Below are 16,342 nucleotides of genomic sequence, written 5' to 3'. Positions count from 1 at the left end.
AATTTGTTTGAGTTCATTGTAGATTCTGGGTATTAGCCCTTTGTCAGATGAGTAGGTTGCAAAAATTTTCTCCCATTCTGTAGGTTGCCTGTTCACTCTGATGGTTTTAAATCACTGAAGAATTTAGCATCTTTGGAACTCAACAATATTCTTCATCTCCCAGAAGCTGATAGCATCCCCTCCGCACCAAGATACTCTGCCTCCCTACTGCTCACTGCTTTGTGCCATCATCATGGTTAAGCATGTGTGTGTTATTGCACTATGAAGTAGCTGAAGATCTCAGAACAGAGAGCCATAGTCTCTTTGTGCAAATGAATGGCCAAACCAACAGATCAAGTAATCATTTTTTTAGAATGCAGGGTCTAGCTGCCTAACTTATCTTTATAACCACATCACATCCAATGAGTTGGGAATGCTTAGTGAGAAAGCTCACGTACTTCACACAGAAGAAAACACTCTTTAAGTCATCAAGTTGTGTCAAGAATAAAAGGAAATTTCCACGACAGTGATAAACAGTGTTCTTGTTTTAGTTGTTTTTCCTCTAAGTAATCGGGGATCTTAACATCTTCCAACATTTTCTGGTTCTGAAAGGAAGATTGGAGACAAATGTCATTGTGGGGACAAAAAATGTCTATTAAACAATTAAAAGAAAACCAAGATCCAACTCTATGTTGTTACAAGAGACTCTTGCTCTATATTTAGCAGAAGGAAGATTAGACAGAAAAAAATGAAGCAGAAATGAAGTTGCACATCTTAAATATATACAATGTTTATTATGCTTTAAAAAATCTAGAAGAATGAAAAATCAGTTTAAAAAAAAGAAAACCAATGTCCAACTGTTTGCTGTCTATATGACACTTGCCTTACTTTCAGCAGAAGGAAATAGATTAGAATAAATTATGCAGAAATGAAGTTGTGCATCTTAAATATATACAATGTTTATTTGTCAACTATACCTTAATAAAGCTGGAAAAATTAAAAATGGAAAACATTTGGGCAGGGCGCGGTGGCTCACACCTGTAGTCTCAGCACTTTGGGAGGCTGAGGCAGGCAGATCACGAGGGCAGGAGATCGAGACCATCCTGGCTAACACGGTGAAACACTGTCTCTACTAAAAATACAAAAAATCAGCCAGGCGTGGTGGTGGGTGTCTGTATTCCCAGCTACAAGGGAGGCTGAGGGAGGAGAATGGTGTAAACCCAGGAGGCGGAGCTGGCAGTGAGCCGAGATCCAGCCACTGCACTCCAGCCTGGGCAACAGAGCAAGACTCCGTCTCAAAAAAAAAAACAAAAAAAAAACGAAATATTTAAAAACTGTTAAAATCATATCTGGAAATAAATATTTGTTTTCAAAACTTTTTTTTATGTTTTGCCATTTGTTAGGGATTTTGATGATCTTAAATGAATTGAGTAACTTTCTTTTTGGTTAAAACTAATATTTGTAGGAACTTCTTTTTTTGAATATGGCCTTGTTTGTCTTTATAACTTCTGAAGTGATGTTGTCATTTTCTCCACTTTACAAAATAAAAGCAAAGTCTGATTCCTCAAAGTCCACATCAAGTGACAGACATCTGCTTCTATCTATGTAGCTCTGTTACTACAACTCTTTACCTACAAAGTGTGCAAGCTTCAGTGTATGGCCTCAGCATGTATACAGTTCCACAGGTTGTGCACTGCATCACATCACCATGGATATGGTTAGTATACCATGCACATCATCCTTTAGGAGAGAGAGAAAATTCATGACCTAACTAAGGAGAGGTGGACGGCTGGGTACCATCAGCAGTAGCCTGGAACCTTAGAGTCGAGTTCACAGAGCTCTGAGCCCCATTTGATACAAAACCCATATATAGTGCTGTCATACACATATTTCTTAGATAATATAAAGGCTTTACAGCCAGCGAGGTGATATAGGTCCAGGATCCACATAAATGTCACTGTCCACCTTGAAGAGATCTCCCTAAGATCAGCTCACTCTGTCTGCATCCTCCTTTCTGATCTCAGGAACTTTAAGGGAGGGAAAGATAAATTTGGTGCTTGGGAATACTTGGTGAGAGTATCATTGAAGTACAACGGAGAAAATAGACAAAATACTTACCAGGTAGCCAAAAGGCATGAAAGAGCTTCAAGACATTACACCTCTTTAGAAAAAGGTGGTTCCACCTCAAATGGGGCAGGCATCATCCACGTTTTTAAAACTACACCTATTTCAGAAACTCAACTGGCCTCCATGCCAGTGATTTTCCTTATAAAATATTGCACTAAAATATATTTGTCTTGATTATTGAGTTTGTGGGTGACCCCTGTCCCCCGCCCTTACATTTTGTGCTTGTGGAGATGGGTGCCTCTCTCTTACTCAGTTTCAGCCGTCGGTTAACAAAGGCTTACAAATCACTGCCACGAAGGCTGCTGAACGTGGTGTTCGTTAATGATGACGGCCATATTGGGTGAAAGAGTGTTGTCACTGAACCCAAGAATCTGCTTTCAGGTTGCCAGGAAAATAAGGCAGTTTTTCAGAAACTCAGTTTCCTCCTAAAATTTCAGGATGGGGCATAACGTAGATGGAGGCTCACGCCAAACAGAGGTTCATTAGCTAATGGTTGATACTGCCCATTCACCAGCAGAGAGCGCGCATGGGAAGGTTTTAGGATTTTTGAGGCCAAATGCAAATCCTAAAGCAAACACCCTAGGAATGGGCATCCCTTTCTGGTTTCCTTCAGGGACACAAAGAAGGTATGAGTTAGAGGCCGATTGGCAAACTCCACACAGATTCTGATGTGAGTGGCCTGTGGTTTAAACCAAATCTCCAGGGACCCCCAGTTAAAGATCTGAGTCACACTTTTGGCTATAAAACAATCCCTGACTGCTGTTTCAGAGATTTCTTTAGGGCATCCTCTGCTCTCAAATCCCAAGTGATTCTTCAGACCCAGGAGTGTGGAGCCAGCATTGAACCAGGAAGCAACAGCAGATCTTTCTTTTCCCCTATGGTCTGAGCTCAGCTTCAGAATTCCAGAGGGGCTTATAATTTAGTGTTTCAGTAGTTTTCTTTGCGGGTGGGGTTCTGTGGAAAACATTTACATTCAACCCAGATATTTTTCCTGACTCACCTGTGATGAAAATTTCACTGAATACAAAACATAACTATATTTGGTTAGTTCAATCAACCATCATGATTTAGTCCTGCAATGTAGGTTAGTAATTTTTTGTTTCTTTTTTTTTTCCTTTTTTTCTCCCCCTTTTACATTAGACAGATAATGTGCCAATGTCATTGTAACAAGGTTTAGAGGAAAGTACAGCCTACATCTGACCATGAAAACCCAGCCGTTGGCCAGGCGCAGTGGCCCACGCCTGTAATCCCAGCACTTTGGGAAGCCAAGGCAGGCAGATCATCACTTGAGGTCATGAGTTCAAGAACAGCCTGGCCAACATGGGGAAACCCCATCTCTACAAAAAATATGCAAATTAGCAGGCATGGTGGTGCATGCCTCTATTCCCAGCTCTTCAGGAGGCTGAGGCAAGAGAATCTCTTGAACCCAACCCAGGAGGTGGAGATTGTAGCAAGCCAAGATCGTGCCACTGCACTCCAGCCTGGGCAACAGAGTGAAACTCTGTCTCAAAAACAAAAATAAATTTTAAAAAATCACATTATTAGGCAAGTTATGTATATTGAACTTAACCAAGAATAACTTTGCTGGTGACAGACATCCAAAAGTAATTTTTAAAATAAAAAATCAGGCATGATAACAAGCAAAACAATGTTTAGAGCCAAAGTTACCATGAGTCCTGAAACAATTTCTCCCAGTGTTTAGTTTGAAATAACTGGCTACGATTTCATGCCCAGCAGTGTCACCACCACCATGGATACAATGGAAGACACGATTTTTGTTACCATATTGCCTGCAGGAGTGGAGAAAAAGCAAGCTTATCTGAGAAAAAAACATGGCTGTAGGAAAACTGCTTAAATATTAGGTTATCCAAAAGTTATTATGGTTTTTGCCATTGAAAATAATGACAAAAACTGCAATAACTTTTGCACCAATCTAATAACTTCTCCATCACATCCCTTCCCACCCTTGTATCCACAGAAAAGGAGAAAGTTAATTAAAAAAAAATCCTTAGGAAGTAATTCTGTTTTCACAAAGAGCCAAGCTTGTCAACCACATTTTACCACTGAAGACATCCAAGGCCAGGATTTGCACAGACGAGGCATTTGGCATTTTTGTTTGTTGAACTCAATTCATGTATGCCTTTTAATTAATTTTATTTATTTATTTATTTATTGAGAAGGAATCTTGCTCTGTTGCCCAGTCTGGCATACAGTGGCATGATCTCAGCTCACTGCAATCTCCACCTCCCGTGTTCAAGTGATTCTCTTGCCTCAACCTCCCAAGTAGCTGGGACTACAGGTGTATGCCATCATGTCCAGCTAATTTTTGTATTTTTAGTAGATGCAGGGTTTCACCATGTTGGCCAGGCTGGTCTCGAACTGATTTCAGGTGATCCACTCACCTGGGCCTCCCAAAGTGCTGGGATTACAGGAGTAAGCCACCATGCCTGGCCTGATTTATATTTTTAGAGATGGGGTCTCACTATGTTGCCTAAGCTGGTCTTGAACTCCTCGGCTCAAGTGATCCTCTTGCCTCAGCCTCCTGAGTAATTGGGATGACAGGCACATGTCAAAACGATTTCATGTCTTTTTAGACGTAGAATGCTCACTCATGCAAAAATATCATTCAACTAAAAACTGCCAGATAGGCTTGCTTTCAAAGGCATGCTGGAACTCTAGACCCAAGCACACACTAGACACAAGCATCTTCAATGCCTCTATGGCAAATTACTCTAGAGCTTCAGTACTCCAGCACAAAGAACAAGAAAGAGCTTGATATGGCAAAAATCAACACTTCCAAAGGGAAAAAAGTGGCCATTTGAAATAGCCACCCCTCTCCATGCATGTCTTTCTTCAGACTGGGTTGAACATCTGGGCCAATACATGGCATGGCATAGGTGAGGGACACAAGGCTGCTCCATGAATGAGGCTGCTATGTTGGGGGGAAGAGTGTTGTCACTGAACACAAGAACCTGCTCTATAGCTGATGCTGCCACTCAGTGCACCCTACCTCCTGGGAGAGACAGCCCTCTCTTCTGCCCCTCCCTATGTGCACACACTCCATAGTATGATTTCAGTGTTCACCATCCAGAGGTGGAGCTGCATCTTCATTCTGAGAATCCAGGCTTTCACCAACAGAATGTCACACAAGTGAAGACACGGTGTCTCTAAGCCCAGGCACGCTTCTCCTTCATGCTCTTGGTACCCTGCCTGGTCTGTGGTGTGTGATGAAGGCTGGCCTGGCTTCCTGGAGGGATATGAGAGTCCACATGAAGCTGAGATGAACCATTCCACCTAAGGCCCCCAAATACATAAGACGACCCAGGAAACATGGTCAAAGCGCTGGCTACATCTACAGCTGACTGCACACAAAAGTAGTAGTTCAGAAGATACCAGGAGGACCACAAGAATGGTTTCAGCCCAAATTGCTGACTCACATAATCATGAACATAGTAAATGGTGGTTATTTCCAGCCACTAAGTTTTGGGGTATTTTGTGACACAGCATAGCTGACTGATACATACATTTTCCTCTCTCTCTTCTCTTACAAATCAATCAAGTACAATCAATTGTCATTACCAAGTAGTCATCCAAGCTGACTGCTTCTCTTTGCCTCCCTTGCCCAGGCTTTAATTCAGCCTTTCATCATTTCCAGAGGGTATTAAACTGGTCTGAAATGGGGTCTCCCTGGGCCTTAGTGAGTCCCCTCAGGTCCGTTCTTCACCTACACATCCAACAGGGGCAGGCTTTTTCCCATGAAGTTTCTATGAAATGCAGACTTCACCTCTGCTAACCTGGTGGTCTTTCCTTGTCACCGCTGCATCCTTCCCTAGTTCCTGTTGCATTCCACACTCTGGCTACACAATCTCTGGTATCCTCATATGTGTATCCAGCTCTACCTAGCACACTATCTTCCCTGACACTTCACTCTTCTCCTGGGCACCTCCCACCCATATTTTGGGGACTGGTTTGGATATTGTTCTCTCCAGGAAGCCCTACCTCCCTCACCTAACCCAGTCTAGGAGTATCCCTTCTGCCTTGCTACAGGATCCCATATGTTCCAGCAAATTATTCATCAGATTTGACTGCAATTACTTGTTTATTTGCCTTGCCCTTTCCATCTCTGGACCTCACTTTACACCACAGAGGGAAAAAGGAGAATCAATAAATTTTTCTATGGATGCCAACATATCCCAAAAATATTGATACTAGTATTCTGCATGTTCATTGAAAGGTAGAGGTCACCTTCAATCACTTTCTCCTCCCCCATAATTGAAAACTCACTAGAGTGGTGGGGTTGAGTGTGTTTACTCTTAACTTTAACTCAAGCAGATGTCAGCCCAAATCTCTGAGAGTATGACTCTTAGGCAAGGGGGAACCTGTTCTCCCAGCAACACAGGACACAAAGTCAGCCTTCTGGGCTTCAAGTTCTCCCTCCTTTGATCTGAGATGGGATTGACAGTGCACTCTGATGGCTTCCTTGGGCAGAATGTTCATAACTTCCTTTCTCCTGTCCTTCTTGGGTTTCAAGTTAATGCTGGTCAAAGAAAGGGGATTAATGGTGGTACTGGGAGAAATGCAATAGTCTCAGCACTCATTCACAGCCTTACTCTGAGAGCTAAGGGGCATCTTCTGCAGCAAAAACCAATGCTTGCCTCTCCTTTCTCTGAACTCTGATTGGTCCTGTGCTGAAGGTCAGATATTTTTATTCAGAAGCTACTTTATATACATACAAAGTGTGAGTGCTCTATGAAAGTTGTGAGATTGGGAAACAGAAGCCCACACAGTTCCTCCCAGCACTGATTTTGGAGAGTGTGCTCTTATTAAAGGTTGGGACCAGGTAAGTCAATCAGTTACCTTCTGGATTGCCATATGTTGAATGGTTATCTCCACTTGTAAATGGAAAAGGATGCTTGTGTATATTCAGCAGAGCTTACGGAGTGCCTTTTATTGCTGGGCACTGTTGAGGATATGATTATGAACACAGCACACAGATCACTGTTTTCAGGGAATTTACATTCTTGTGCACGGAGGGGGACAGTCAAGCAGCTTAAGGAGGAGGAATGTGAATGTGTATGCCATGTCTAATGGTCATTAGCAGAATGGGGATAATACTGGGGAGAGGGAGATGCAGCTTTAATTTCAGTATTGGGGAGTCTACGTACATGCGCATGCAAAACACACACAGGCTGACAACCCCATGGACACACACATACGCCATTCATACACACATATGCACGTGCAACACACACTGACATGCACAAATGTGTGTGCACATGCATACACACATGCTGCATGCAACAAGCATGTGCAACACAGACAAGCATGCATACACATGTGCATGCACACATATGCATTTAGACATGTGCAACACATAGATACAAATGCAACACAGAAGCACACAAGCACTCAATGCACACATCCACACATATGCACATCCCACACATACCTACATAGCACACATGCACATACCACGAACACAGGCAACAAAAGCACATATAAAGTGCAATTTGCCTAAACACACACATGTACACGTGTGCATATGCACACACTAATGTGTGCACATTAACACATGTATGCAAAACATGCATGTACATGCAAATATGCACACACAAACATTCATGTTTGTATGTGCATGCCTGTACACACACATGTATACACACAATCCACATGCACAGATGCACATTATATATTCATGCAGTATGCACATGCACCACATGAGCACACCCAGATGCACACTCCTGCATCTATCCACATGCACACATGTGCTTGCACACCCCTAAATGTGTGTATGTGAATGGACACACATGGGAAACATGCAATACATATGCAACCCAAGCACAAACATGCACACATGCAAAATCCACAAGCACATGCCAACATATCTGTGCACATAAACATGCATGTGCTCAGTCCACATGTGTGCACACACTTGCACACGAAATCCATGTGCACTTATGCACATGACTACAAAATCCACATGCACATGTGCACACGCATGTGCACAAAATACATAAAGCATAACTGTGTGTGAACACATATGCATACACAAATGCACCCAATAACACCTGTAAGTGGGCCATAGTTCCTTTCAATAAATTAAGTCCTCTGGGCATGCACAACATCTTCCCCCAGCATGAATGACCAAGGAAAATGCAAATTAAAGACCTGAATGGCCAGTCAGTTGTTGTGCATTGGAAAAAAGCACTAGCTTCCCATCAGTGCAGACAGTGTGTTAGTTATTTGCAAATGGACAGTTTTGCCTCACATATTCTGTAAGACATAATTCCTTTACCATAAGTATTTCCATAACAAGAGGTGGGTCTATAGCCCCTTCTTCTTGCAAGGTAGAAAAGAGACAATGAAATGCTAGATATTGCTTGGGAAGTCTACACGATCTTACAGAAGCAAGCAGGTCAGCAAACCTGAAGCAAGATGCTCTTAAAGGCTGCAGAGATTCCAATGGCTCTCCCAAGGTCAGGGAAGATGCACAGATAGCGTCTGGCCCCTGTTTACTGTTTACACTGGTAGCTGTAGGTGCATTAGATGCACATCCCTGAGGGTCTGGAGGCCTGACATAGATGGGCAAATGTGTTTTCTTGGGCATAAAAAAAATGCCAGCAAATGTTGGTTAAATAAAGAGAATAGGATGAAAATGCAGGCCATAAGTAGTAATCATAACCCATTAAAAAAAAGAGTTTATCCAGGTTAGGTGTGGTGGCTCACACCTGTAGTCCTACCACTTTGGGAGGCCACGGCGGTAAGACCACTTGAGCTCAGTTGGAGCCCAGTGGGAGAAACATTGCAAGACTCCATTTCTACTAAAGATAAAATTTGAAAAAAATTAGCTGTGTGTGGTGATGTGCACCTGTAGTCTCAGCTACTTGGGAGACTGAAGCAAAAGATTGCTTGAGCCTAGGAGGTGGAGGCTGCAATGATCTATGATCACATCCCTGCACTCCAGGCTGTGCTACAGAGTGAGATTTTGTCTCAGAAAAACAACAACAAAAAAGTTTTTCTATATTTTTCTAATGTGTTAAGAGCAGTTTTTAAAAATACAGATTTGAGATTTTTAAAACTAATGATTTGTGCTGATTTTGAAGTGGAATGAGTTATGTGGATAATGGGTTCTACAGGCTGAACTATATCCCCCTCCAAATTCCCAGGTGGCAGTCCTAACCCCCAGGGCATCAGACTGTGACTGTATTTGAACACAACGTCTTTAGAGAGGTGATTAAAATGAAACAAGGTCATAGGGTGGGCCCTAATCCAATAGGACTACAGTCCTTATAAGAAGAGGAGATGAGGACACAGACAGACACAGAGGGACGACCCTGTGAGGACACAGGGAGAAGATGGTGTCTACAAGCCAAGGAGAGAGGCCTCTCGGGTGGAACTAACTCTGCTTACACCCTGGGCTTGGACTTTCGGCCTCCAGGACTGTGGGAGAACCAATGTCTGTTGTGTGTCAGCCACCCAGTCAATAGTATTCTGTGATAGCAGGCTGAAATGGACTAAGACATCTCATAAGAAGATGAGATTGGAACACAAACACACACAGAGGGACGACCCTGTGAGGTCACAGGGAGAAGATGGCATCTCCAAACCAAAGAGAGAGGCCTCAGGAGGAACCAGCCCTGCCCACACCTTGATCTTGGACCTCTAGCCTCTAGGACTGTGGCAGAATCAATGTCTGTTGTGTATAAGCCACCCAGTCCATAGTATTCCGTGATAGCAGCCTGAAATGGACTGAGACATCTCATAAGAACAGCAGATTTTAACACAGACACACACAGAGGGACGACCCTGTGAGGACACAGGGAGAAGACGGCATCTCCAAGCCCAGGAGAGAGACTTCAGGAGGAACTAGCCCTGCCCACACCTGGATCTCAGACTTCCAACCTCCAGAACTGTGGGAGAATCAATGTCTGTGGTTTAGGCCTCCTGGGCTGTGGGACTTCATAGTGGTGGCCAGAGCAGACGCATAAAGGGCCGTGATTTGAATTGTACTGAATGAACATAGCACCTGGAGGGGACCAAATAGGTTCTCAGGGAAATGTGCTCCTTTCCCATAAGACACTGACTTGTAAATAGCTCACATTCCCAACTGGGCCACCCCATGAGGTCTGGCACTGTTATCAAACCCTGGGAATGCAGGTGACGACAAGAAGGGGATTTGGAAGGATTTCGTGATGAAGACCTTGTTTCCTGAGCACACACTTTTGTTTTTGTTTTGTTTTGTTTTCTGTTGTTTTTGAAATGGATTTTTGCTCTTGTTACCCAGGCTGGAGTGCAATGGAGCAATCTCGGCTCACTGCAACCTCCGCCTCCCAGGTTCAAGCAATTCTCCTGCCTCAGCCTCCTGGATAGCTGGGATTAGAGGCACGTGCCACCACGTCCGGCTAATTTTTATTTTTTGAGATGAAGTCTCGCTTTTGTCCCCCAGGCTGGAGTGCAATGGCATAATCTCGGCTCACTGCAACCTCCACCTCCCAGGTTCAAGCAATTCTCCTGCCTCAGCCTCCCAAGTAACTGGGATTACAGGCTCCCGCCACCATGCCTGGCTAATTTTTATATTTTTAGTAGAGACGGGGTTTCACCATGTTGGCCAGGCTGACTTTGAACTCCTGGCCCCAGGTGATCCATCCGCCTCAGCCTCTCAAAGTGCTGGGATTACAGGTGTGAGCCACTGTGCCTGGCTAATTTTCATCTTTTTAGTAGAGACAGCGTTTCACCATGTTGGCCAGGCTGGTCTCGAACTCCTGACCTCGTGATCTGCCCGCCTCAGCCTCCCAAAGTGCTGGGATGACAGGCGTGAGCCACCACGCCCAGTGTGGGGTTTGGTTTTGCACCAGTCATAGCTTAGCCTCATTTCACTTTCACATCAATCCTGTCCAGTGTGTGCCATCTTAGCTATCCCATGGATGGGGAACCAGACCCTCCAAAGTCACTTCAAATCCCACAGCTGACTTCAGGGCAGAAACCAGGTAGTCACGACACCAGCAATGGGAGCAGTATTGGTTCTGAGATTCCTGCAGAAGACGGAGACGTCTCGTTTGTCAACAATAGAGAGTCTGGGCCGGGCATGGTGGTTCACGCCTGTAATCCCAGCACTTTGGGAGGCTGAGGGGGGTGGATCACGAGGTCAGGAGATCGAGACCATCCTGGCTAACACGGTGAAAACCCATCTCTACTAAAAATACAAAAAATTAGCCGGCCGTGGTTGCAGTCTCCTGTAGTCCCAGCTAATCAGGAGGCTGAGGCAGGAGAATGGCATGAACCCGGGAGGCAGAGCTTTCAGTCAGCCGAGATCATGCCACTGCACTCCAGCCTGTGCAACAGAGCAAGACTCCATCTCAAATAAATAAATAAATAAATAAAATAAAAATAAAAAACAATAGATCGTATGATTTACTGGCATAGAATAGTTGGTGTCTTTGACACACTCGATATCGGTCACATTTCTGTTAAGGTCCCAGGTCAACTGCTGAGCCTTTGCTTTCATCCTTAGGTTCGTGATTGGTGGGTTTGGATCTAAAATGGTGACAGGTTGGAGTTAGAAGAGATACATAAGAATCTTAAAACAGCATTGTAAGGGGTATGGCCAATACCTTTGGGAGGTGGAGTTCTTTTATTTTTAAAAATTTTTTGAGATGGAGTTTCACTCTTGTCGCCCAGGCTGGACTGCAGTGGCACGATCTCGGCTCACTGCAAGCTCCACCTCCTGGGTTCAAGCTATTCTCCTGCCTCAGCCTCCTGAGTAGCTGGGACTACAGGCGACTGCCACCACGCCCGGCTAATTTTTTTTTTTCTTTTTTTCTTTTTTTGTATTTTTAGTAGAGAAAGGGTTTCATCGTGTTAGCCAGGATGATCTTGATCTCCTGACCTCGTGATCTGTCTGCCTCAGCCTCCCAAAAAGATGGGATTACAGGCATGAGCCACCTCGCCTGGGCAAGAATCTTAAAACAGCATTGTAATGGGTGTGGTGTTTTTGCCTGTGGAGTTAGCCAATACCTTTGGGAGGTCGAGTTCTTTTATTTTATTTTTTAAAATTTTTTATTTTTTTGAGATGGAGTTTTGCTCTTGTCACCCAGGCTGGAATGCAGTGGTGCCATCTCAGCTCACTGCAAGCTCCACCTCCCGGGTTCATGCCATTCTCCTGCCTCAGCCTCCTGAGTAGCTGGGACTACAGGCACCCGCCACCACGCCCGGCTAATTTTTTGTATTTTTAGTAGAGAGGGGTTTCACCATGTTGGCCAGGATGGTCTCGATCTCCTGACCTCATCATCCACCTGCCTTGGCCTCTCAAAGTGCTTGGATTACAAGCATGAGCCACCACACCCAGCTGATACACAACAGTCTTAAAACAGCATTGTAATGGGTATTTTTGTTTGTTTGTTTGTTTGTTTTGAGACGGAGTCTCACTCTGTTGCCCAGGCTGGAGTGCAGTGGTGTGATCTCAGCTCACTACAACCTTCACCTCCCGGGTTCAAGCGATTATCCTGTATCAGCTTCCTAAGTAGCTGGGATGACAGGCACTCACCACCACATGGATAATTTTTGTATTTTTATTAGAGATGGGGTTTCTCCATGTTGGCCAGGCTGGTCTCGAACTCCTGACCTCACATGCTCTGCCTGCCTCGGCCTCCCAAAGTGCTAGGATGGCAGGCGCAAGGTACTGAGCCTGGCTAGGAAGTGGAGCTCTATGTAGACAGGAGACTACTGTGAGCTGGTAGAAGTCGTAAACCGGACGGACGTGCTGGCTGACGCCTGTAATCCCAGCACTTTGGGAGGCCAAGGCGGGAGGATCACAAGGTCAAGCAATCAAGACCATCCTGGCTAACAGGGTGAAACCCCGTCTCTACTAAAAATACAAAAATTAGCCAGGTGTGGTGGCGGGCGCCTGTAGTCCCAGCTACTCCGGAGGCTGAGGCAGGAGAATCGCTTGAACCTGGGAGGAGGAGGACGAAGTGAGCCGAGATCACACCACTGCACTGCAGCCTGGGCGACAGAGTGAGACTCCGTCTCAAAAAAAAAAAAAGTCATAAACCAGTAATGCCATATTGATCTAATCAGCCTTCCCTATCAGGGTGATTTTATCACATTCCCAAAGGTGTGGGATGTGGGGAGAGGGGACACTCAACCAAACAGACCAATTATGCTGTCCCTGTGGTTGTAAAGTATACCTTTTATAACCAGGTATGTCATACGTGTTATTTTCAATAACAGAACAAACTGTGGCTTAGGAATGTCACACAAAGGCCGGGCGTGGTGGCTCATGTCTGTAATCCCAGCACTTTTGGAGGCCGACGGGGACAGATCACTTAAAGTCAGGAGTTCGAGACCAGCCTGGCCAACATGGACAAACCCCATCTCTGCAAAAATACAAAAATCAACCAGGCATGGTGGCAGGCACCTGTAATCCCAGCTACTCGGGAGGCTGAGGGAGAAGAATCACCTGAAACCTGGATATAGAGGTTGTAGTGAGCTGAGATCATGCCACTGTACTCCTCCCTGGGTGACAGAGCAAGACTTTGTCTCAAATCAAAAAAAAAAAAAGAAATTTCACACAAAGTCTCCTATATAGACTGTGATTTTTGAAATGGCAGTTTGCAAATTACAAAAGAATGTATTTTTCTTTTCTTCTTCTTTTTTTTTTTTTTTTTTTGAGATCGAGTTTCGCTGCTGTTGCCCAGGCTGGAGTGCAATGGTGCAATCTTGGCTCACTGCAATCCCCGCCTCCCAGATTCAAGGATTCTCCTGCCTCAGGCTCCTGAGTAGCTGGGATTACAGGCATGTGCCACAGCACCCAGCTAATTTTGTATTTTTAGTAGAGACAGGGTTTCACCCTGTTGGTCAGGCTGGTCTTGAACTCCTGACCTCAGGTGATCTACGCGCCTCGGCCTCCCAAAGTGCTTGGATTACAGGCATGAGCCACTGCGCCCGGCCAACCATGTATTTTTCAATATGAGACACGATTATTATACTGTGGTATCCATTCTCTTACATAGCTCCCAAACTGAGCAATTCTGGTATTGATGGAAAATCAGAGTTCATACATTCCAACACATGTTGAAGTGTAATGAAATAGTAACATATTAACACCACAGTGTCAGAGTAGAAGGAGGTCTCTTTAGGCCAGGAACGGTGGTTCACGTCTGTAATCCCAGAACTTTGGGAGGCCGAGGCGGGCGGATCATGAGGTCAGGAGTTCGAGACCAGCCTGGCCAACATGGTGAAACCACAGCTCTACTAAAAATACAAAAATTAGCCGGCCGTGGTGGCACAGGCCTGTAATCCCAGCCAATCAGGAGGCTGAGGCAGGAGACTCACTTGAACCTGGGAGGCGGTGGTTGCAGTGAGCCGAGCTTGTGCCATTGCACTCCAACCTGGGTGACAAGAGCAAGACTCCATCTCAGGCGGGGCGTGGTGGCTCATGCCTGTAATCCCAGCACTTTGGGAGGCCAAGGCAGGCGGATCACGAGGTCAGGAGATCGAGACCATACTGCATACTGGCTAACACAGTGAAAACCTGTCTCTACTAAAAAAATACAAAAAATTAGCTGGGTGTGGTGGTGGGCACCTATAGTTCCAGCTACTCGGGAGGCTGAGGCAGGAGAATGGCGTGAACCCGGGAGGCGGAGCTTGCAGTGAGCCGAGATCGTGCCACTCCACTCCAGCCTGGGTGACAGAGCAAGACTCCATCTCAGAAAAAAAAGAAAGAAAGAAAGAAAGAAAGAAAGAAAGAAAGAAAGAAAAAGAACGTCTCTCTTAGCCATCACAGGGCTCAAGATATTTCATAAATGACCTGTACAAAGATGTTAAAGGCAATAATCTTTTTTTTTTTTTTTTGAGATGGAGTCTCGCTCGGTCGCCCAGGCTGGAGTGCAGTGGCATGATCTTGGCTCACAGCAACTTCTGCCTTCCGGGTTCAAGCGACTCTCCTGCCCCAGCCTCCTGAGTAGCAGGGATTACAGGCACGCACCACCACGCCCAGCTAAGTTTTTGTATTTTTAGTAGAGACGGGGTTTCACCATGATGGTCAAGCTGGTTTTGAACTCCTGACCTCAAGTGATCCACCCACCTCAGCCTCCCAAAGTGCTAGGATTACAGGAGTGAGCTGCCGCACCCAGCCAGTAAAAGGCAATATTCTGTCACATTTTGCTGGTCACCGAAAGCTAGAAACACATCAGCTATTTCTCTGGGGTTTATCTCTGATCGACCACTTAGAAAACTTGAGGAAATGACTTTATATATAAACTGTAAGGATCTTGACTGGTTATCAAGGTCAACAACCTTGATTTGATAAGCAGGACCAAAGCATAAGAATATCTAGACTTCTGGAATTATTGTCTCCTAATTTAGAAGGATAATTTATCCCTTAAAACAAACTCTCTGGGAAAAAAATTCTTATAAGAAATTCATTCATGCATTCATTCATTTTGAGACAGAGTCTCACTCTGTCACCCAGGCTGGAGTGCAGCGGTGCAATCTCAGCTCACTGCAACCTCCACCTCCTGGGTTCAAGCGACTCTCCTGCCTCAGCCTCCCAAGTAGCTGGGATTACAGGCACCCACCACCATGCCCAGCTGATTTTTGTATTTTTAGTAGAGAGGGCGTTTCACCATGTTGGCAAGGCTGGTCTCAAACTCCTGACCTTGTGATCATCCACCTGCCTTGGCCTCCCAAAGGTTTGGGATTACACACTTGGGCACGGTGGCTCACACCTGTAATCCCAGCACTTTGGGAGGCTGAGGAAGGCAGATCACCTGAGGTTAGGAGTTCAAGACCACTCTGGTTAACATGGTGAAACCCTGTCTCTACTAAAAACAGAAAAATTAGCTGGGCGTGGTGGGGGACACCTGTAATCCCATGTGCCTGGGAGGCTGAGATGGGAGAATCAGTTGAACCATAGAGGTGGAGGTTGTGGTGAGCCATGGTCACACTGTTACACTCCAGCCTGGGCAACAAGAATGAAACTCTGTGTCAAAAAAAAAAAAAAAAGAAGTTAGAGAATGAAAAGCAAATTAAAGTTAAAAGAAATTCAAGCTAAAGAGAAACCCTGCAGTAATAGACAGTAAAAACCAATGAATAAAAGGCTGGGCGTGGTGGCTCACACCTGTAATCCCAGTACTTTGGGAGGCCGAGGTGGGCAGATCACCTGTGGTCAAGAGTTCGAGACCAGCCTGACCAACATGGTGAAATCCCATCTCTATCAAAAATACAGAAATTAGCC

General features: G+C 45.0%; 1 long non-coding RNA gene across 1 annotated transcript; it reads right to left on the bottom strand.

Annotated features, from left to right (window-relative positions):
- Positions 1-422: 422 nt before the first annotated feature.
- Positions 423-5,261, bottom strand: LOC129472056 (uncharacterized). The gene is made up of 2 exons (XR_008653838.2): positions 5,117-5,261; positions 423-584 (listed from the first exon to the last, which is right to left on the bottom strand). It is a non-coding gene; the product is annotated as an uncharacterized lncRNA (long non-coding RNA).
- Between the last annotated feature and the right edge of the window lie 11,081 nt (positions 5,262-16,342).

The sequence above is a fragment of the Symphalangus syndactylus genome, chromosome 22 (genome assembly GCF_028878055.3).
Source record: "Symphalangus syndactylus isolate Jambi chromosome 22, NHGRI_mSymSyn1-v2.1_pri, whole genome shotgun sequence".
In the NCBI taxonomy this organism is placed as follows: domain Eukaryota; kingdom Metazoa; phylum Chordata; class Mammalia; order Primates; family Hylobatidae; genus Symphalangus; species Symphalangus syndactylus.
Note: the sequence above shows the minus strand (reverse complement) of the source record. Positions and strands in the feature narration are given on the sequence as shown.